General features: G+C 42.2%; 1 protein-coding gene across 1 annotated transcript in view; it reads left to right on the top strand.

The window, feature by feature from the left end:
* The first annotated feature begins 1979 nt into the window (after positions 1-1979).
* Positions 1980-22325, top strand: part of THSD7B (thrombospondin type 1 domain containing 7B) — a 985451-nt gene continuing 965105 nt past the window's right edge. The window contains exon 1 of the mRNA XM_051849593.3: positions 1980-2208. The gene's annotated coding sequence lies outside the window, so the exon portion shown is untranslated. The remainder of the gene's footprint in view (positions 2209-22325) is intronic.

The raw sequence follows: 22325 nt of genomic DNA, 5'->3' as shown, positions 1-22325 counted from the left end.
TGAGGCAAAACAAAGGGTCTATGAGAATGGGCCAGCATGTTAGACTAGGATGTTTGTTGTCCTGAAATACCAGCAATGTTGCTTCTGAAGCAAGAGGGGACAGAGAACTACTAAGACGTCCACAAATGACATACTCAGAAGTTGTCCTTGGTCATGTCTTTCCAGAGAGATTGCAAACCCAGAGCTTTCCACCATACACACGTGTAGGCATGGGATGTGGCCTGAAAACGCAGCATTGATTCTGGGGAGGCAGTAGCTTGGGTGTAACAGTTCAGAAAAACGGAAATGTTTTTCTCTGGCTGTTGTTCCTCAAGTTACTTAAATGAGACTCATTGGCTATTGATCAGTATATATCAAGATTACGATAAAACATAATGGACCAGTTTCTCTTTCCCCAGACTCCCAGGATTGGCACTTAACCGCTTGGGAGTAATAAATCAGGGGCTTAGATTTGGGGAAATATTCTGGGATCTGGATGGCAGCTGATATATATTTTTAAGACAACGATGTCAGACTGTGATGACAGTGCTCACCAGGAGAATGCCGATTGCTGCTTTAAATATTAAGTAAGGTTCTCCCCACTTCAGAATCCATCCCACAGCATGATGGCTGGAGCCCCTCACTAACAGGTTCACATTTCCCTTTACAATGGCACTTTTATTCTTTTGTGTTTTTCCCCCTGTGACAGGTCCTAGCCGCTCTATTTATCTCTTTAATCTAATTTGTGCTATGACATCAAGCTTTAATTTTATCATTATTATTTCGCTTCTGTTTAAGCACCCATGGTGTGCCAGCCATCAGATATGATAGAGAGAGGATCCTTGCTGTCGCTGGGCTCACACTTTTAGAGAGACGTGACAGGCAAAAGACCCGGTAATTGGCAATAGATATTCCTCAGGCTCCCCCCAACCTCCCCCTTTGAAGCAACTTCCCCTCTCAGAGTCAACCTAAGAAGTTCCCTAGATCAAAGGTGTCAGAAGCCATGAGCGCTTGGAGTAAGTGTCAGGGCATGAGCAAATGACTGTCAGTGCTGAGTCTGCGCCTCACCTGCCCTCATGCGCCCTGCTCTGTACTCCGGCCTCACCTGAGCCCTCTCAGACTCTTCTGACTGCTCCACTGCCTCGGCTACCCAGCAGTCAAAGGCACCTTCCCCATACCACCTCGCCCCAGGACTGCAAACCCAGTAGATCAGAGGCCCGGAGGTAGGGTTTTCCCAGGTTCCGGTGGGCGGAGGTTGACCCCCGCTTTGAGCCATTCAGCAGTAGGGTGTCCAGGCAGCAGGCGAGGAACCAGCCGCTGGAGTTGCCCCGGAACCGCCCCCAGGGCTTCCCCTTCTTTTTTCCACATATCCTGCAAAGATTTTGCTTGTCTTTTCCTAGTGACACTGAAGTCCTCCCATGCCCTGGCACTGCGGAGCAGCACGGAGCCTGTGGACCCTGCGAGGTGGCTCCGTGTGTGTGTGTGTGTGTGTGTGTGTGTGCCTGCGCGCGCTCTGTTGGATATCTCTCAGTGTTGCGCGTGAGTGTTGGGGCGGGTGACAGATGGGGACCTAGAGCACCCACACTCTCTCTTCCTCTTTTTCTCCCATCACTTCGTGGACCCCCAAGGCACGAAGCGCTGGCTCCTTTCCGCAGCAGTCAGCGGGTGCGGTACCCCGGATTCAAGCCAGTTAAGGAGTCTTTCTCACCCAGCCAGCACCTGCACCCTGAAGCTTCAAAGTTGCGGACAACAGTTGCGGGGGATGCGGGGGGACAGAGGAGCGGAGGTTGAGTGCAGCTCACCACATGGTTGCCAATCCGGGGGAGCAGGATGGGGGCCGAGCAAAGGGTCGCAGGGCGCGCGGATGGGCGAAAGAGGAGGAGGCAGGGCAGGGGAAGGAAAGGAAGGGAGGGGCACTGGAGCAGCTGCGGGGGGAGGCGAGGCACAAGGTGGCTCCCTGCGCCCCGCGGCTCCCCGGGACGCACCAGGCAGCCAATGGCTGTGCAGAGGTGTACAGCAGATGGCGTCCGACTGCGCCGTTCCTTCCTCCTCCTCCTCCTCCTCCTCCTCTTCCTCCTCCTCCTCCAGAGCGGAGGAGCTAGAGTCGCCACTGGGTTGCCAGACGCTGGAATGGGTGGTCTCCCGACACACACCACCATCTTTCTTGCGCGCAGGAAACTCGACGCTTGGCGGCTCCCAGAGGCTGCGGCGGTGGCTGGGGCGAGGCGGGTGAGTACTGCCGCGCTGTACCCGCAGCCAAGGATGCTGGGCCCCCTGGCTGGCCAGTGGGCGGGGGTGCGAGGTGGCAGCGGCTGGGGCTGGAGGAGCGCAACCTGCACAGACTTTGCTCTTTCCTCACCGGGCAGCCTCAGTAGCTCCTTCTCCCTGCCAGGTGCAGGAACTTGGAAGCAGAGCTTCTCGGACGCGTCTGGCATGGGGCTGCGGGAAGGTAGGCTGCCAGGGAAGCAGCGTGCGGAGACCCTCCGGCTGGGTGGATGCACGGACTGGCTGGCGGCGACACCGCAGGCAGCGAGTGGGGCACGGACCTCAGGCAATGGGACGGAGCGGAGGGTCGGAGTGGCAGGAGTGCGCTTCGCTCCACCTCCGGCTGATTTTTGGGGGTCCTGCTGAAGGGAGCCGAGGGAACCCCATCCTACGCACTCGGAGGGCGGTCAGTTGTGTAGGCTTTGCGAACAGGTTGAGGAAGGGTTCCCCTTGGGTAGCGCGGACTGCAAAATCTCCGCGTGGGCGTTCAGGGCCCCTGGAGGACAGCTGAGCTAGCCAAGAAGTTTTGCAGCTTGCTCTGATTTATCCGTGGACTGTCAGGAGGCTGCAGCAACAGTTTACATGTCCACTGCTCCTGCTGGGGATGAGGGGCCAGCGGCCAGCTGGCCAGAATGCGAGTCGCGGGTCGGACGTGACATCACGGTGCTTATCCGAGGAACACTGGGAGTCGGACGTGTGGGGCAAGGGGGAGAACACGCGGATTTTCTGAAGCGTCGCCCATCTGCCCGTCACCTTTTCCCCTCTTACGTGTCCCACAGTATTAAAGTTATTTGGATATGCAAGTGAAACCACTTTGGCGTCCGTGTATTTTGAATCTTGAAGTTGAAAATCTTGGGTGGGGAGGGGTGGGTGGGTGACTGGTCAGCTCTGTCTTCCTTTATTTTTAAACCCAAGGACGAGAAAAGACAAACTTTATTTAGAGGGGAGGACATGCTCTAATATTACTTTCTGGAATATCCCTGTGGTCTGAGCATCCCTTCAGAGCTCTTTCCATTCACATCGGTACAGGCAAGTGGAGCTCGACTATGATGATGGGACCTTTGTGTGTTCTGTACCAGAGTTCATTGGTTCTTTGGCCATTGCCACGGTGAGCAGCTGGCAGCCTGAAGCTTCGCACCTTGATGCTCTTGGAGTCAGCAGCCTGACCCAAGGAGCCTGCCTGGTGTTTTCCAGGCGTGTACTTGTGGCTACTCTTTTTTTTTTTTTTTTTTTTTTTAATGGGAATGATAACCCATGCAGGCTAGGCTCAGGCTAGGGGAGCTGGTGTGTGTGTGTGTGTGTGTGTGTATGTGTACCGGTGTGTCTGGAGTTTCCTTTTGACAGGCAATGTTTGAATGTCAAAGCAGTACATTTATCTCCCTGTCAGTGTCAGGACAGTGTGGGTTTGTTGGGTAACCTGGAAGACATGATCTTCAGAGAAGCCTATTTGTGCTCTTGACTATACTCAGCAGTTAGTTTGGCTTCCTGAAAGCCACTTAGGATATTGCTACCCAAATCAAGAAGTCCCGTTCAGTGGTGAGTGAAAGGCTCATGTCTTTGTGAGCTAAAAGCTATAAAAAGACCCTGTCTTGAGGCTTTACTTTGATGCACTGCTGTTTTAAAACCTCAGTGCCATTAATAACAGGAGGCTTCTTTTACACACTTGATCTTAGCCAAAAGGCTGAGAAGCTATAGGACCTTTCTTTTAATGTGGCCATTTTTTTTTTTAACAGGTGGATGAGCCAACAAGGTGGGTATGTTAGAATTGACTTAATATCCCTGGGTGTTTTGTGTGTGTGTGTGTATGTTTACCTACCTGCTGGCAGTTGAGAATTGGGAAACTCTTTGCATTAGAAATTTAAGTGAAAAGGAATTATGAAGATAATTCTCCTATACTGTAACAAAATATATAATATTTCAGAAAGAATTTGTGGGTATAATAGTTGGCTTACAAAATGTGAGCCAGTCTTGCACTGTAGCACACAGACAGATGCAGTGGCCCTAAACAACGACAATCCATTTGGGGTTCTGAAGACTTGAGGTTATTCTCTGATAAGGGCATGGAGATACGTGATCCAAAAAAGGGCTGCCTACTGCTGCTGGTGGATGTTGAGAGTCATCATATAGAAGGCTTACTTTACATTTAATATTTAAATAATACTTGAAATAATAATATCTATGGGGTTTCTTGATCATTTCCCCATTGCTTTTTATAGAAGTTGTTGCTTATTAAATAATTCAGTGTCTATGAAACAGGAATATTGTGAGGTAGAAAATAATTACTGATCCTAAAGTCAGTCAGTATCAACACAGATTCCACTGTTTGAGAGCTGATATGAATAAACTGATAACTAGAAGTAACTTTTGGTTCTCTGCTGAGTGTGCCTTTTAAGAAAAAGTAGGGAAGGAATTAAAGAAAATGCTACTGCTAAAATGTACTGCATCAAAAAAGCTCTTAAGGATTGTCTCATTGCTGCAGACCCTGTTTCTGAAGGAATAATTCTTTCATTAATATCTGTAAGGAAGTTTATCCTTAAATAACAGACTAAAAGAGCAGAATAAAAAACAGAGACTAAGTTAATGGAAGAGGAGTGTCCAAGCAAGAAAAATTGTAAGTCATGTCAACTCATTTTAATTGTACTTCACAAATTGAAGCTGGAGTCATAGGATTCCTTAGAGATAAAAAGCTTTCCCCAACTGCCATCTTGCTGTTCTGTAAATCTTTGCAAAGATTAGGCTTTAAAGTAATAACATCCCTTCAGGAGTTTGAATGGGATGATGAAGAGTTGAATGGTTGTATTGAGTTAACAGTCAAAATGACAAGTGATACAATATATTAAATACCCCATTAAGATAAATAGATGAAAGGATCCTGAGTTGTGAGAACTACACTACCTGGTGAGGAAAAATGAATAACCCCACTAACAGCCTCAGAGGTGTTCTGGAGATGCACTATGAAGGATGGTTCTTTGCACAATGATGACAGCATCAAAAACTCTTTACATGAGCTACTTAGTATGTTTTTGGATTTGAGTTTTTGAACTTGGATTGCATGCAAATACTTTGTTTTCAAAAGAAGTCATAACGTAGAAGCAGCAGCTGCATTCACTTTAACACCAACACCTAGTTTCCTAAATGTAATACTGGTCCTTAATTTAGAACTGTTAACAGAATTAATATCTAAGTGATAATTAACACATTAAACCTGTGAAAGTAGGATTTTTTAAACTCCACTCTCAATTCTAAAAATTTACTACTAGTTTGATTGGAATCTGTGGTTTAGAAGATGTGAAATCACAGGCAACCTTACTTCAAGATGATAAACATATTTTTCACCCTTTAAAATTTCTCCATTCATTGAGATTGTTCATGTTGTCAGTAGGATTTTCATGGGTGGTTATTCATAGTAGGTAGCAGTGGCTGTTGATGAAACCAAACCAAGGAGCATTAGGTATGGTTCCCAGTCAACTTGTATGTATCTCCTGACTGAGAAGGAGATAAGAATGGCAGTCATTGAATTGCTAGGGTATGTGCTTCCATTCTGAGCTACGTTTTCTGGTGGACCAGCTATACAGATACACAGCTGCTCTTCCAGTTTATAATCCTGCAGTGATTTTTTTAAATGAAAATTCTATAGCTATGAGATCCAGTATTAAGGAGGAACAGACTATTAGTTATATATAGTTACTCTCTTGCTTTTGCTTAAATTTTGAAACCAAGTCTAGGGATACAGTAAGAATAGAGTTTCACTGGGGTAGAGACTTGAATCCAAACTTGGTTTGGAAGCAGAACAATTAAGTCATCTGGCACACAGAAGAACTGTTATGGCTTAAGAATATATAGGAGGGTACTTCAATAGTTTGTAGAAAATGCAATTCCAAAGTAAGCTTATTGTGATTCCAAAATATTTTACTCCATGTATGTGAATATATGCTGTTATGATAAATAACACACAATACATTTTGCAAAATCACAAAATTCATGCTAGATATTGGTCACTGGATATTTTTCCAATTAATACCTTTGAAAAGTGCAACTCTCACTGTGATGTGGAAATCTGTGGAGTTTTTTTTAAGTCATAAAAAGAGTTCCTCACACTGGGAAAGGTTGAACATTGACCTACCTGTGGGGATCCATGAAAGTGTAGAATATTTCCTGAATAGAACAGAAGGCCATCATTATCAAACTTAGATATTGTGCAACAAAGCACATGATGCTTGCTTTTGATATTGTCTCTTTAGGCATATTTTAATTATGAACCTCTTGCAATTAAATATTCTATTGCTTAAAAACAGAATCCTAAGCAACTGAAGCACAACCACAATGCTTTGCCTGGGAAGTAGCTGGTTGCTGTGTTCCAGTTGCCTGCATGAGGCATGGCTGCTGATTTGTGCCCCAGTGTTAGGATAGCAAACAGCTCATTACTTTTCAAAGAATCACAGTATTGAGAAAAGCTCTAAACTTCATGGCATGATTGCCTTTGTCTTGGACTGTAGTTTCGTAGTAATGCACATTATAATTTTGGATTGTTTCAGATGGTTATTTTAAAAAGCATACCATATAGTAGGCATAAATGAAAAATTTTAATTATAGCAAGACTAAAGTTTGCCATAATCTTTTTTTTGTTGTTGTTTTGAATAGTTTGCTTCCGGGCTCTCGTTTATTGATTTCTACCTTTTGTGCTTACATTAGACATACTTAGGGCAATTTGACCAATGTACGTTGATATAAAATTTCTTGTTGTAAACATATTGCGGTATTTTTGTATCAGTAGGTAAGCACATACTCTGTGGGGCACCTGAGTGATCCACTAATGCTTCAGTCCTGCAGCCCACTGCCCCAGGCAACCCTCAGACTGTGTCTTGATAGAGCCAATGTGACTCACCTGGTGTGGCCCTGGATCGTGGGACTACCTCCAGGCTATTTTTGGAGTGTGTTGTGGTTGATTTTTACCTAATTCACTACCTGGAAAAAGATTTTAATATCTCTTGATTTGAAATATATTTTTAACTGGCACACTAAAATTGTACATTTTGATGGGATACTGTGTGATGTCTCTCTATATAAACAGTGAATAATGTCCAAATCAGTGTAAACTTATCTCCTCAAGCATTTAACATCTTTGTGCTAAAAACATTCAAAATCCTTCCATCTAGATGTTTTAGAGCAATATATAGTTTATTATACTTATCTGTAGTCTTTCATTGTGCATTAGCACACCAGAAGTTCTTACTCCTGTCTAACTACACTTTAATACCTTTTTATCAACCTTGCTCTATCCTTCATTTCCACATACACCTCCAGGTCTTAAAAAAGAGAATAAATGCAGCCATTGGCATAATATGCAGTTGAACTTGACATCTGTTTACATTTTATTTTTTCTAACATTGATATATGTTAAAACATATATTTGTATATATTTATATTACCTAACAGCCTACTGATGTTATGATCCCTTTCAGCTGAGTTACTGATTCATATAAAGCCATTCTATTTTGTTTCCTTAGCAAACAGAAAATAAGGATTCTGAGTCTTATTTCTGGCAAGGAATTTCCAATCCAGATCTTCTGCCACAGGTGTAAATCTTACTACTGCACTGCTGCTTCAGACCACTTAATTAACATGTACATATGCTGGAGTAGTTCAACAAGGCGTTTTTCTTTTGGAAAAGAAGTAATTATTTTTTCCATCTCCGTTTCTAGCCTTCTGAATTAATTTGTTTCATATTGACTTTCATTCATTTTTGTGATTAAGTGTCCTCACCTGAGCTTCACTTCACCTGAATTGGCCCACTCTGCGAGGTGGGAGGTGGAATGTCTCCTGGCCAATCAGAGAGAAGCAAGTGATGCTGATGACTGCCCACGCTTTGGGCAGCCTTCTTTTGTGATTGTGTTAGTGGGGATGGGTCAGATCACTTGGGTTGTCACCAAATAATTAACCTCAACTTGGAGTTTCTCAGAGGAAAGCTTTAATTACTTTTCACAAGCGAAGGACATAGTGGGGAGATATAGTTCCTCCAAATAACTACTGACCCAAAGAGCAGTTTTTTGTAGTGAGGGCTTTTGTAGTGAGGGTTAGAGGAGTCTCCAGGATGTAGACAAGGGGAAGGGGGTGCTTCCTGCTTGCAGTGTGCATCATTATGCATTCTATGTTGAAAATCTGACTCACTGGCTTCTTGAAGCTGTAACCTTTCCTCCTTTGTGGTGGTCTGGTTCCCTCTGAGTAAAACATTGTCAGATAAGTTTTTCTGAAATAATCTCTAAAAAATCCACTCAAGCAAGTAAACTGTTTCAGATGCTCTGTCCTTGTTCCTGTGCCCTGCTCTGGCCCCAGTCCTATACTCTGGGTTATGATTCTTTGTGGCTTTCTCATAAGTAAAACTAAACCAAAACATTATTAGTGGGGCCCTGAAAAACACAAATTACACTTATTTCTTTTTTTTTTTTTTTTTTTTTTTTTACAGGCAGAGTGGACAGTGAGAGAGAGAGACAGAGAGAAAGGTCTTCCTTTGCCATTGGTTCACCCTCCAATGGCCGCCGCGGCTGGCGCGCTGCGGCCGGCGCACCGCGCTGATCCGATGGCAGGAGTCAGGAGCCAGGTGCTTTTCCTGGTCTCCCATGGGGTGCAGGGCCCAAGCACCTGGGCCATCCTCCACTGCACTCCCTGGCCACAGCAGAGAGCTGGCCTGGAAGAGGGGCAACCGGGACAGAATCCGGCGCCCCGACCGGGACTAGAACCCGGTGTGCCGGCGCCGCTAGGCGGAGAATTAGCCTAGTGAGCCGCGGCGCCGGTTTACACTTATTTCTTGAACAGAAAAATAAAATAGTATTTGTATTCTGCATTAATTTGATTCATGCCACTCATTGATTTCCTATTAGCACCCCCCTCCTAACTGGCCTATTTCTTTCAGGTCACTCCAAAGACCTATTTAAACTGGCCCCAAATGCTGCTGTCTTCACCCTTCCATGCTCAGTCATCCAAATTTTACCTATTAGTCAAGATCCAGTTTTAATTATTTTTCCACTGAGCTTTCTCTGATCATACCAATTTGCAAAGCCTGCTCTCTGTCCGACCAACTCAGGTGATAAATTCTAATTTCAGTCTTTGATTGAATCTGTTTTCTTATTAGCATCTACTTGTCGAGTTCTGATGGTAAAGGATTTTGATGAGAAAGAGCACTGCTTTCTACTGAGAATTCTGGAAAATGTGGTATAGCAAATTAGGATGGGGGTATGGCATGGTTGACAATAGCCATTTGAGGATTTATAAGGTAAGGCTCAATAATATCCAGGTAGGCAGTTCCTGTGACATACTGCATAGCCAGCTAGGTGCATTAGAACTACGAAGTCTAATCTTCATAATAATGTTTCACAGCAGTTTCTTTTATTTATCCCATTTTAGAAAATAGAGTAGTAGTAACAAAAAACCAGGAGCATAGTAGGTTAAGACAGCACTTGTAACACCAGCATTCCACATTGGAGTGCCAGTTGAGTCCTGGCTGCTTCCCTTCTATTTGGCTCCCAGCTAATGTACCTGCAAAGGCAGCAGATGATAGCCCAAGTGCTTGGGCCCCTAATAGCCATGTGGGAGACCCAGATGGAGTTCCTGATGCTGGCTTTGGCCTGGTCGAACCTCGACTATTGTGGGTATTTAGGGAGTGAAACATCCATTGGAAGATCTCTCTGTCTCTTTCTCCGTCATTCTGCCTTTCAAATGAATGAATGAATGAATAAATAAATAAATAAATAAAGGACCCTTGGCCTATTGAGGTCAGTGCAGCTGGTATACAACAGAGCCCTGATTCGCATCTCAGTCTGTTGGACTGCCTCAAAGCCTGAAGTTCTCGTCAGCAACCTCCCCTGGAATTTCTACAGAATTCCAGACTGCACACGAATTCATCTGCTGCCGGAGCCTTACAGCTAGGGGAGATGACTGACAGGAAGAATATTGCTGAATCACTTCTACATGGAGATAAAAAATATCATTTAGAAATATAGGGAAAGGCTGCGTTTTGACTTGGCACAGATCTTGTGCATGAAAGTCATCGCTTAAATTTTCGAAGAACTTGAAACATTCACATAAGAACACGTTGGCTTTCAATGAAACAATTGCAAGGGTCAGGAAATGCAGACATACTTAAAAAATCCAGTTCATATTCCTTTTTACTAAGAAGAGTTCTATCACTGATCTAAAACTTTATTTTGTGAAATTAGCATAAAGACCAAGCGAATCAGATGTGAGTGGGGGTTGACTGGCGGTGGTCCTGGTCAGTTCTGCGATTTGGCTGGGAGATCTGGACAGGTGGGTGCCAGTATCTGTCCTGTTTGCTATGTGTGTAGCCTGACAGGAAGCTGTCCTTGGTCAAAGCAGACACCTTTACTGAAAGCAGAACGACTGTTCTTTGGTTAAGCATGTGTGAGAAATCACATTTCTGAAGGCCTATTTTTAAGTGTTTTGCTAGATCAGCAAGAATCTCCTACCTGAACCTTCTTGGGAGTATATAATAAACCCATTTCTGATACCAGTGTCTCTTAACGATTTCTTTAGAAATACAGTGTTGGAATATGACCAGATTCTGTCTTTGCCTCTGGCAGAATCATACATAAAGAAGCTCAGAAGAGTCAAAGTTGTAAAGACACTTTGACTCAGTCCAGGAATGACTCTTCCACATTCAGAGCTGTCTCGAAATGTGACACACTGTCTTAAGGAAATGTGAGTATCCCATCTTCAGAGTAGTGGAGTATTCAAGCAGAAGATCAGCAACTACATGTCAAGATACTCTGCAAACAGGACACGTGCATTGAATATTAATAACTGTGGTTTATTGAACACATACTTTGTACCAGACACTGCCATATATGTAGTGACTTATGAAATCCTCTCAAAAAGATTATGGGGTTGGTTTCATTACTATTTCCATTGAAATGTAAAAGTGGGGCCAGAATTATGGCACAGCAAGTAATGCCCCTGGCTGTTCCAGTTTCTGTCTAGCTCCCTGCTAACCAGCCTGGGAGAACAGCAGAAGATGGCCCCCTACCACTCACATGGGAGACCTGAATGGTGTTCCTGGCTTCTAATTTTGGCCTGGCCGAGCACTGGCCATTGCGGCCATGTGGGGAGTGAACCAGTGGATGGAAGATTCTCTCTCTCTCTCTTTCTGTAACTCTGTCTTTCAATAAATGAATAAATAAATCTTTTTGAAGATTTTTATTCACTTATTTGAGAGGCAGAGTTAGAGAGAGGGAAAGAGAGAAAAGTCCTCCATTTACTGGTTTACTCCCCTTGTGGCTGCAATGGCCAGAGCTGGGTTGATCTGAAGCCAAGAGCTTCTTCCGTGTCTCCCATGGGGGTGCAGGGACCCAAGCACTTGGGCCATCCTGCACTGCTTTCCTAGGCCATAAGCAGAGAGGTGAATAGGAAAAGGAGCAGCTGCAACACAAACTGGCACCCATAAGGGATGCCGGTGCCTCAGGCAGAGGCCTAGCCTACAACTATTCCACAGCACCGGCCCCAGTAAACAAATCTTTAAAATAAATAAATAAGTCTTAAAAAAAGATGCAGAAGTAAGTGACTTGCCACAGGTCAAGACCTGCACCCTGTCAGTCTGGTTGTAGAAAAGTGAGGCTGAATAGAAATATAAGTTGAATCACAAATACAATTCAAGATACAACCTTTCATTTCCTAGTAGCCTCATTAGGAAGAAAAAAAACGAAATTAATTTTAATGTTTACCTGCAAAACCTGTAAGATAACAAGGTTGCTGTGTATCTCATCTGTTACAAGTAGAATTCCATATGCCTTGCATTTTTTTTTTATTGGTTTGTTAGTGTATCTGTGTAGTCTGATGCATACGGAATGGGCATAGATTAGGATCTCCTTATCTCTAGGGAGCATGAGTAGGGACACAAGTAACATTTTACTAAGATTGAACTTAACCAGTTTTTCTCATTTACACTTGACGCATATGTCTCTGTTCTCTTCTATATCCTTAGTATAACCCATGCATCATAAATGGCGTACAGCCCAGCGAAGTGAGATTTCTGATTTAATTGTACTAATCTGGGGATAGGTTTGATTCATTTCATGGCAGGTAAGATTCTTAGTGATCTGAAGGGCTTTCCCAAGTTGAATTTCTGACAGTCACCTACCCTCTGGGCTGTGACATGCTTCAATTGAAAAACAGAATGTGACATGCTTTTCATTGCATGGGACACATAAAAAATGGCCCATGTTTTCTCTGTGAGTGCAGCAGCCTCTGTTCACCTATACATGATACTATAAAACATTTTAATAATTCTGACTCTCTTTTGGTGAGAGGAGGGGATATTACACAGGTAGGTTAAATTGGACTTCAATTGCTTAAGAATGGTGTTAAGAACAAAGCTTCTGTTGGAAAGAAACATTCTAAACTTCATAGGGAGGAATTTTCTTGTGGAGACAGGCTCTGAGGATGTGCCATGTAGTATTAGGTACATGATTATTAGATGTTTCATTTGGATTAGAGAATTGGTGGAATTAAAACATAATGCTTGTGGATGTATGTTCCTGATGAAATACTTCCTTTAATTTTTCTTAAACTAAGTGATTTGTACAGAGCAGGATGAACTAATGTAAAGTGCAAGATGCATTGGCTTGTAAGCTATGTGGATAAATTCAAAGAGCATTTGCTGAATACCTGCTGTGTCCATGGCACACAGTGCATAAAAGCAAGCTTAAGATACGAGCCCCAGTTTCTAGGAATTTACAGTCTACCTGGGTAGATAGGGTACCTACAGCCTTCTGCCCTTGGCAAAGCCATATCACTTTGACTATGTATTTCTCTTCTTAAGTTCAAGAAGTCTTCAAAAAATTTCATGAAAAACATGAGTTATGAGAAGACTATGTATGGGCTTCAAAATGTTTGCTACACCAAAATAAATCTTTTAATTCCATTTCTCATGAACTTTTTGAAGTACCCATGTGTGAGCTTCCTACCAGCAGAGAATGCATCTTATTCATGTTTGGATCTGCAGTTTATTACAGAGTGACCACACACTAGGTGTGTGTTGAATTAAGTGAAGGAGATGCATTGATTTTATTTACACATGTGGATGAAAATATAACTACAATGACATATTTATAAAGGGGCCATCTATATGCAGCTTGCATTTTAAGTAATGAAGATGGATAAAGTCTAGTCCCAATACCTTTGCTACTCTTGACTGAATAGCGTGGCTGACTCCATTTGGTGACTTCTAACAGAACAGCTGCACTTGGAATGATGGTATTTGCATGAAGAGAAGGGAGTATGAATCTTACTTTTGTCAAAATGCCAGGGTCATTCATACTGGAATTTAACCCCAGTCATAGACTCCTCCAGTATACAATGAATTCCATTTTGTTCAGATGATAAAGAACGTGATCCATCACACTAAGTAATTCTTGAAAGCATGTGTATAGGAATTGGGGATAGCTGGGATAAAAGTGTGCTTACATGCATCCATGTAGGGCTCCCAAAGTCTGTTGAAGAATTAGTGCTCAACCACACAGGACAGCCATTTAATATTTGAGAGCAGAATGAATCAGCTAAAAACTAGCCAAGCTTAATAACCTGTAGAGATGGAGTCCCCATGAATATCTCATAAAGTATGTAGAATATACTGTATTGCTAGTATGGCTATTTGAGTCAGTTACAGAAAAGCAGATAGAAATAGTGAGGGCATCAGATCATCCAGATGATATTTCTGTAGCATTTTACATGCAAAGAGTTCAATATACTTGGTAGAGATTAAAATAATTCTTCCCAGTCTGTTGGGTTCCTCAAGAAAATTTTAGCCAGTGGTTAGGTACTGCTTCTTTACAGTGCACAGTATACCAAGCTTTACCCATTTGAGGACAAGAGATAGGTGGTAACTGGAAGGAGGGTTAGGAGTAGATTCTTTTTCAGTGGGCAAGATATTGGTTTTCATGAACTAGGCATAAATTTCCAACACTACTTTGTATACAGCTTTAACTTTCACTACATCTTAGATATCACTGTACAATTTGTACAACTCATTCATTGTACAACTCATTGTACAAATGATATCTAAGAATTGACTGTGCCCTTAAGGAATTTTCATGGAGTTTGTGAAAGGTAGAAGAAAGAAGGAAGGGTACCTCAAAGTGTAATATGGATCTGTGGGCTTTTATAGATGAGTAGGTAGAGCACAAGAAGAAAGGGATTGGGCTCCCAGTTTATCCATAGGTTTTTGTTGCAATGTTACCAACGTAATATCTGATTCTGGGTTTTATAAGCTAGTCTTTAATACTGGATATCTATATTCTCTTTAATATAAATCTTGTTTCATTTGGTGTTTTGAAGGCAGTGACTTAGCAACCTCTTTCAAGATTCATTAATAAAAATACCATCACTCTCCAGCAACCTGGAATTGTAGGCAGAAGGGTTTATCTTTGAATTATTGGTCTGCATAGAAGTTCACAGAGGTCTCAAATTCTGTGTTTTGAAAACTTGTAATGCTGGCAGTATAAATAAAATGGGACTCAAATCCTTACGATCTATGGTAAACAGTTTTGTACTGGCATGTGTTAGTGTGTGTCAGGGAAATATGCATAGGGACAGAATTATTCATTGATTGGGCAAGGCTGGCAAGCATAGATGTTTGGTAAATGCCTGCAAGATAAAAGCACCTGAAATAGCAAAGTAGTCATTCATCCCTAACCACTGAAAACTGCGAGATGCTCCAAATAGTATGAAATTATTTAGACTGTGAAGGCTTAGGAAGTGAAAATAAGCTGATGGAAATGAGATGGGGTGTATATGTTTGCATATCCCCCCATCAGAAATATCCCCCTAAAAGAAAACACACGCATGTTTGAATTATAGGGAAGTCAATCAAAGACGATAAATACAAGAAAAGAGGAGAGAGGGAGAGAGGAGGAGGTGAACAATTTAACGGAAGGAGAAAAAGCATTCCCAGCTATTGGGACTAGACATGTGTTAAGAAATATAATTTCATTGAAACCAACAAATGAGGTGATTAGAAGTGGTGGAGAGAGGAAAAGCATACTATTCCAGAGATTTAACCAGTTCATGCTAGACAATGTCTTTCCCACTGAAAACAGAATTTAGTAACCCTCTTTCAGGTTACTTCCCATCTCTTGTGTTTACATTCTGGCTTCTGAATCTACTAGGATCTGCTCAGTGTCTCCACTTTGCCTTACTCTTCCCATCATCCAGGCTGGCTTCTGCCTCCACTGCTCCAGCTGAAAGAGTTCTTGACACGGCCACAGATTGCTTCTGGTTGTCAAATCCAATAGACATTTTCTTGTCGCTATTTATTGCAAAGATTAAAAGAAGAATATTGGAATATTAGGGGAGCCAAGAATGGATTGGCAAAGTTCCCATGGTTCTGCCATTTTGAATCCCTTTCTTAAAGCTGCCAAAATAACTAATGAAAATTTAGACAAGAAAAATGGGTAATTTGGGACTAAATGTAAACTGGAGAAGATTGAAATAGCTAATAGTTTGCAAAAACCAGTAGCTCCTAAATGAAATTGGTCTGTCATAGGGTAAGTAAAAGGAAATCTAATTAGGATTTGTAAGTAGAAAATATAACAAAGTTTTATGAAAGAGACATCTGATAATTCTGTAGGGGAAATGATACCCAGTACACAGATTTGTTCTTCCTTTTGACTTTGAAACCAAAAAGTTAAAAGGGGCAACGTTTTAAAGGAATGAATAAAGATGAACATGAGCTTCGACACAGATGCCCGTACAAGAGCCAAACGTTTATTGATCTGGAGCGTGGAGAGAGTGAAGGGCGTGCTTGTAGAATATTCTGGTTGACAGCATTACCATTGGAATCTTCGTTCCAAGAACACCTGCAGTCTTCTTTGAATAGAGCAGTTTCTTTGGTTTCATCTTCCTCCTGTTATCAGATTAATCTGCTTTCTGCACTTTGCTTTCCTGCTCAGAATCTGTCATGAGAGCCATGTTACCCAGACTGATATTCAAAGTCTTACACTCTGAGGTCTCGGACTTAGTTTTCTCATATTTTCTTCTACATTCTCCTTGTGGAGCTCGTTGGTGGCAGGTACACTTGACCCTGAAACATTCTCCCTCCTGTGACTCTGTTTGAGCTTTGGTGCTCCTTCGGTTCCTCTCTGCATCTTATGTAACCAGTGATAACTGAAGGTCCATCCCTGCCCCCACCACAAAGTGAATTCTTCCTTTCACAGCCTTCCCCAGGAATCTATCACTGTTCTGTCCAGGAATTCACACAAAGCCAGCCTAGGGCTCTGCAGTTCTGTGGGAAATGTTATCCGCACCTAAAAAAAAAAAAACAAAAAAACAAAAAACAAAAACAAAAACAAAACAAAACAAAACAAAACAAAAAACAAAAAAAAACCTCTGTCCCTATCTAATAATTGCTGCTGAGCTTTCTCATTTAAATTCTTACTTGGTCACAGACTCTAGGTTTATTCCATATTTACCATTCCTTCTTTTTTCTTGTTTGGCCAGGTAGGGCCACTTTCAGGAAATTTGCGAGATAGGACAAATTGAACAGGAGAAATGATAAGCCAGTCCTTCTAAAAGAGAAGAGCCCCACTAATCCCACTATAGCCAGTTGGAGCAGACATTTATTAAACACCTGCCCTGGGTCTGTAAGTCAGCTGTAAGGTCAGGGAGAAATTGTGAGTGCTTGGGTCCTCAGCAGAGAGATTTATCTGGAGAAAAAGAACACATCAGCTCATTTTTAAGAGAGACTCTGGTCATCAACATCATCCCCAAAGTACTCTTTCAAATCTAACAAGTCAAGCAAAACCGTGGTTAATGATATACTTGTGTTTATTGGAGCTGGCATTAAGTGAAATTTATAATACTTTAGAGTTTTACTTTTGTGCTATGTGAACACTTGAGTACACTGCATCCTGTTGGATATGATTTCTACATAATTATTATCCATTTTGGGGGATACTTATATTAAATTGCTACCAGAATTTTTTGCCATTTTCAGTTGTTTTGTCATATGTTATTGAATGTGTGTGTGTGAGTGTGCATGCCTGTGTATTGTTTAATACCAAGTTCTTGATCAGGAAAATAACCTCTAATTATAATTTCAAATATTTTCCCTTTGGGAAATAAAATCCAATTTATGACCTAGTTTCTCAGGACACATTAGAGCAGAAATAAAAGTGTCTTTGTTGGTGTGTGACAGTAATATAAATATTGTTATATTGTAGCTTAATTTATGTTCTGGTTTTCCTTTCATCTGAGCCTTGTAACTGCTTTAAGGTCCCAAACCTTGTGTGATTTTTGGATTCTCTGCATTATCCTGAGTACATCTCCTACTATTTATATAGTAGGAACTAATTTAAGCATTTCTTAAATGAACAACATTAGGGTAAGGAAAAAAATCTGGAAACTTCATTGAATATAAATTAATCTGGCTTTGATAATTCAGAGTTTCTTTAGGGACTTGGAATAGTCCCAGAAACACTGAGGAAATCAATTACCGTTGAATGGTACTATAGATTGTGTTTATTTAAGTTTTGTGGAATTTTAGACATAATACATGGGATTTTACTATAAATAGGGGCAGATATGCATGTGCACAGAACCTTTCAGTCTAACAGCCCTCTGAAGAATGCAGGTTGGTTACTGATGCAAGTGGAGCTAGTGCTGTGGAGAAGCTGGTGCACAGCCTGCTTAAAGAGGTCTTGCATGCAGAGAACAGTGGACAGAGATTGTGGAAAAGGACTGTGGCCTGAATCTGGGTTAAAGGTAAAGGTCAGAGTTAAAGGAGTGAAAGGTAAAAGCTTTGGACAGGCTGGGCGGCCACCAGGGATCTGGTGTTTTGTGAGTGTGTGTGTCTTTGTATTTTGGTCTTTTTTTTTTTTTGTGCTCCTGTAATATAATATCACAGACTGCATAATTTATAAAGCACAGAAATCTATTCTTTCATGCTTCTGGAGGCAGAGTGGCCCAAGATTAAGGTACCGGCAGGTTTTGTATTTGGTTACCAGTACCCTCTTGTTGTTGTGTGGTTTGCAAAGGAGGAATATTGTGTCTTCATGTGGCAGGAGAGCAAAAGAAAGAGAACACCCACTCCCACAGGCTGTATTTGAGGTGCATTAATCCATTCATGATATAAATATCTCAGTGCAGGAAGTTTTGGAGGGTGCAAAAACCCTGCAGCATCTTAGCCCATTTCGGCTGCTATAGGAGGTAAATAATCAGAAAGAGGGGAGAAGGATAGTGATGGAAAACACGACACTGCCCATGTGTGTGCAGAATCTGAAGATGCAGATGGAAAGTGCTTGATGAACTGTCAGTGTGAAAAGCAACATGTTGAGGGGCTGACGCTGTGGCACAGCCTGATAAAGCCCCAGCCTGCAGTCCCGGCATCCCATATGGGTGCCAGTTCCGGTCCCAGCTGCTCCACTTCTGATCCAGCTCCCTGCTAATGTGCCTGGGAAAGGGACAGAGGAAGTTGTAAGTCCTGCGGCCTCTGCACCCGCATGCAAAGACCCGGAGGAAGCTCCTGGCTCCTGGCTTTGGATTGACCCTGATCTGGGCTTTGCGGCCATTTGGGGAATGGACCAGCAGATGGAAGATCTCTCTCTCTGTCTCTACCTCTCTCTATAACTCTGTTTTTCAAATAAATTTAAAAAATCTTAAAAAAAAGGGCAACATGTTGAAGTCACTAATACTTTGTGATTTTAAATATGTATGTGTCACAGAATTAATTGTTTATCTTTTTGTAAGCAGATATCTTCAATTTAATACACATATCAAAAAGTATGTGAGTGGCTGTTCAAGTTGGCTCCAAACTGATTACTTTTCATTTTATCATTGTGAAAATGGAGCCTGGGATTACGTTTGGCCTACTTACCACTTCCTTTGATATCTGCATAGGTGTGCAGCTCTGTCCTGTTAGTGCATAGTGGTCCCTCACCACTTCCCATGCCCCCTGTGGGCTCCACCTGCAGCTTCTGCCCCACTGCTCTCCTCCAGTACTCCCCTATCTCTGGGTTTTCCTGGATTCCACCTTGGCCTTGCATTAATTCCTTCTACCTCTACCTTTCGCCCTCCGTCCAGAAAGTGGCTCCTGCCCCTCTTCTCTCCTAGGGTCTTGTCATGGCACTATTGCCCCTTCCTTCTAAGCATGGTCTGTTCTGTTCTCATGAGACACAACATTTTTAAAAATCACCATGTTGTACAAAAATCACATAACAAAAATACTCAGGATTTATGGGGAAGAGGGAGTTAGGAGAACAACATTAAAAGTCTTCTCCAGTGACACATGAATCAAAAGAGAAGTTCATTGGTGGGAGTGAGCTTCCAAAAGGCCGCTACTTGTGGGTTGTGGAGTGGTGGAAGAAAGTTCACTTCAAATGGGTCAGAAAGTTGTAATATGGGATGTGTGTGGCTCAGGTTCAATTGATGTCCTAGAAGAATTTGTGCTTCTGTTCCATTTGTGTGTTCTGATCTGGCTCTGTTCAGCTGGCTGCAGATTTTTCATGTTCACCTCGTTTTTCTTGCAGATGAAATTGCTGTATAAGCTAACATAAAATCACATTATGCTAAAATTATTTCATAATACAATTTTGCACTTTCAAAATATACATCTTAGCAGAACTGCCTGCACTCTGTTGAAATCTGACACTGATTTTTGAGATTTTCCATGAAAGCCCATCTTCTTTATTAGACTAGATCCTGTGAAGGTGGGGCTGATTGTCTTTTGCTCATCTTTGTAGTTCCATCATCTAGCACATTTCCTGGGTAGTGGTGCATGGCACTTGATAAAGGAATGAATGGTGAATCTTTTTGTCCATTCTCTTCCCATCCTTTCTCATGGCCCTTACACCTTTGTACAACCTGTGAGTGAGAGGGATAGTGGCCAGCAATGGTTTGATGTATTATTCTACCTTGAGAGTGAAGTCTTGAGATGGTTTCTACATGAATTATCCACATGGTCTATGTATCAGGCTGAATTGGAAAAACAGAGCATATGCCAAGTCATTCAGTGGAGGGAATTTACAATAGGTTCTCATTCAAAAGGTGTTTTTGAGAATGGAAAAGCAGATAGGGAATAGTGAGACAGTTTGGAGCTTAGCCATGGCAGGAAGCTGCTATCTGCCCCATGGCAGGAGGGACCAATGAAGGAAGTAATATGGCCAGAGTCCAGAAGCAGAGCTACCAACAGAGACCTGGAACCATCAGAGGAGTCAATCATAGCCACTGACGAGAATGCTGCTCTAAGAGAGGGAGAGGCTAAAACACCAGTTTCTCCTGTCCTCCCATGCCCGATCTGCTGCCAGGGCCTCCCTGTGGAAGGTCTTAGCCAGTAGCCAGTTGGCAGGGGAGTGTGGGAAATACAGTGTGCAGGACTCAGGTCCCCGCCCCACAGAGCAGAGCTGGTGATGGGACAAAGAACCAAAGGCAAATGATCGGAGTTTGATCACTGTTTGATCAGTTTCTTTTCAACAAATCTGTGGATCAATGGTATTAGTACTGCCTTGTAAATCACTTTGTGAAAGCTTCTTTATTAGTTTCTTAAGGAAAATGCACAGCAGTTAAGACTTTAAGTAGAATTTCCTTGAGAGAACTTACTGGGTCATGGATTATTTATGTTAAAAGTGTGAGGAGCAGGTCACACAGATCCAGTGAGCCAGAGGGGTGCAGTGTCCATCATGATGAAAGTTCTTTTTCCTAATGAGTCATAACACAAAAATCTATTAAGAAAGTGAAGTCTCTAGCTTTCATGTCACAGAACCATGGGGTACATCAAACCTTTACTCTGTTATATGTTCCTTTACTCTGTTATATGTTATAGGAAATATTGTCATCCTGAAATCATATTTCCGAGTGAATTTTAAAACCTCTTCCGGGGCAAAACCAGAGTATCAAAATGGAGCTCTTACAAATACCAATTTTGAGCACCGATTCTCTCTGAGACTGAGCCATTCCCTCGCTTTGGGCTGCTTTTTCATTTGGTTCATTCCTTGTGTCATTTAGCACGTGGTGCTGTGCACTGCAGAAATGGCTAAGCATGGACTTATATTTTGTAATATATTAAAGAGCTTAGGCCATAGCAAATATGTGATATTTGTTTTATAGTCTCCCTTTTTTGTTTTTATAAAATAAAATTTCATTGGTTAATTCATCGAAGGAAGATATATTATTTCTTTGTAAAAAAATTTTATTTGTTGATTGATTGACTTGAAAGGTGGAGAAAGTTATCCTCTGCTGGTTCACTACTCAAATGCCCACTAAAGCCAGGGCTAGGCATGGTGAAAGCCACTGGCCCAGAACTCAATCCAGGTCTCCTATGTGCATAGCAGGGACCCAACTATTGAGCCATCACCTGCTGCCTCCCAGGTTACACATTAGCTAGAAGCTAGAATTGGAAGTGGAGCTGAGACTTGAACTCAGGAGCTCCAAAATAGGATGCAGGCATCCCAAGCAGCATTTTAACTGCTGCCCCAAACAGCCCCCTGAGAAGGCTTTGTTATTACAATACAAAAAGCAATTCAAGTAGAATAAATGTATCTTAAGTTTCCAACAGCTTGGCTTTTTTTCTGTCAGTGGTATTTAGTTCTGAGCTTCAAAGACACCATATGCAGGATTTTTTTTCTCAGTCTATAAAATTGTCACGATGATGAAATATTTGTTAACCTTTCCTCTGGTAGTAGCACTGTGAAGTGCAATTTACAAGGCAAGTTACAGTGACACCCACAGGCTCTGTAAACGGGCATAAATTATTATACTTGCTACAGTATTTTAAGCAGTGTGCTTAAGAGTGCAAATGAGAGTTTCTATTCTCTCTTGCACGAAAGTCTCTTATTTTTGTGCCATCCTGCCTAATGGCAGAAAATACAATCTTAGCTAATTCATCATGATTTTCTTTTTTTTTTGTTCTTCATTCAATTACAGATTCTTTCCACTTTTCCCTGATCCCAACCCTCACCCCCACCCCCAATGACACCTGTTGTGGGAGAGGTTTCAGGCCCTTAGTAGTTTGCCATGGTCTGAGCTGGCATCCTCTACTGGTCCTTGGGCATGGTCCCGCCTTCCTCAGACTGGCTTGTGCAGAA

This window comes from Oryctolagus cuniculus, chromosome 3 (assembly GCF_051225735.1).
Source record: "Oryctolagus cuniculus isolate XC-2025 breed Fujian yellow rabbit chromosome 3, ASM5122573v1, whole genome shotgun sequence".
NCBI classification, from domain to species: Eukaryota; Metazoa; Chordata; class Mammalia; order Lagomorpha; family Leporidae; genus Oryctolagus; species Oryctolagus cuniculus.
This window is presented reverse-complemented; position numbering and strand designations above follow the sequence as displayed.